The sequence below is a fragment of the Bison bison genome, unplaced genomic scaffold, assembly GCF_000754665.1.
Source record: "Bison bison bison isolate TAMUID 2011002044 unplaced genomic scaffold, Bison_UMD1.0 scf7180017864519, whole genome shotgun sequence".
NCBI classification, from domain to species: domain Eukaryota; kingdom Metazoa; phylum Chordata; class Mammalia; order Artiodactyla; family Bovidae; genus Bison; species Bison bison.
In genome coordinates this window covers 2521126-2522545 of record NW_011495072.1, presented here as the reverse complement: position 1 = coordinate 2522545, position 1420 = coordinate 2521126, and the positions used below count along the sequence as shown (strand labels likewise).

Sequence of the window (1420 nt, the reverse complement as noted above, 5' to 3'; positions counted from 1 at the left end):
TGAACATGGTATATTTCTCCATCTATTAGTGTCCTCTTTGATTTCTTTCACCAGTGTTTTATAGTTTTCTATATATAGGTCTTTAGTTTCTTTAGGTAGATATATTCCTAAGTATTTTATTCTTTCCGTTGCAATGGTGAATGGAATTGTTTCCTTAATTTCTCTTTCAGTTTTCTCATTATTAGTGTATAGGAATGCAAGGGATTTCTGTGTGTTGATTTTATATCCTGCAACTTTACTATAATCATTGATTAGTTCTAGTAATTTTCTGGTGGAGTCTTTAGGGTTTTCTATGTAAAGGATCATGTCATCTGCAAACAGTGAGAGTTTTACTTCTTCTTTTCCAATTTGGATTCCTTTTATTTCTTTTTCTGCTCTGATTCCTGTGGTCAAAACTTCCAAAATTATGTTGAATAGTAATGGTGAAAGTGGGCACCCTTGTCTTGTTCCTGACTTTAGAGGAAATGCTTTCAATTTTTCACCATTGAGGATAATGTTTGTTGTGGGTTTGTCATATATAGCTTTTATTATATTGAAGTATGTTCCTTCTATTCCTGCTTTCTGGAGAGTTCTTATCATAAATGGATGTTGAATTTTGTCGAAGGCTTTCTCTGCATCTATTGAGATAATCATATGGTTTTTGTTTTTCAATTTGTTAATGTGGTGTATAACATTGATTGATTTGCGGATAACACACAAGGGAATTCCCATAAGGATAACAGCTGATCTTTCAATAGAAACTCTTCAAGCCAGGAGGGAATGGCAAGACATACTTAAAGTGATGAAAGAAAATAACGTATAGCCCAGATTATTGTACCCAGCAAGGATCTCATTCAAATATGAAGGAGAAATCAAAAGCTTCTCAGACAAGCAAAAGCTGAGAGAATTCAGCACCACCAAACCAGCTCTCCAACAAATACTAAAGGATATTCTCTAGACAGGAAACACAAAAACAGTGTATAAACTCGAACCCAAAACAAAGTAAATGGCAACGGGATCATACTTATCAGTAACTACCTTAAACGTAAATGGGTTGAATGCCCCAACCAAAAGACAAAGACTGGCTGAATGGAGACAAAAACAAGACCCCTACATATGTTGTCTACAAGAGACCCACCTCAAAACAGGGGACACATACAGACTGAAAGTGAAGGGCTGGAAGAAAAAGATTTTCCATGCAAATAGGGACCAAAAGAAAGCAGGAGTAGCAATACTCATATCAGATAAAATAGACTTTAAAGGCTGTGAAAAGAGACAAAGATGGTCACTACATAATGGTCAAAGGATCAATCCAAGAAGAAGATATAACAATTATAAATATATATGCACCCAACACGGGAGCGCCGCAATATGTAAGACAAATGCTAACAAGTATGAAAGGAGAAATTAACAATAACACAATAATAGTGGGAGACTTTAA

The 1420-nt window shown here is 35.1% G+C and overlaps 1 protein-coding gene across 1 annotated transcript in view; it reads right to left on the bottom strand.

The window, feature by feature from the left end:
- Positions 1 to 1420, bottom strand: part of SPAG17 (sperm associated antigen 17) — a 245270-nt gene that overhangs the window by 1334 nt on the left and 242516 nt on the right. The gene's annotated exons all lie outside the window — the stretch shown is intronic.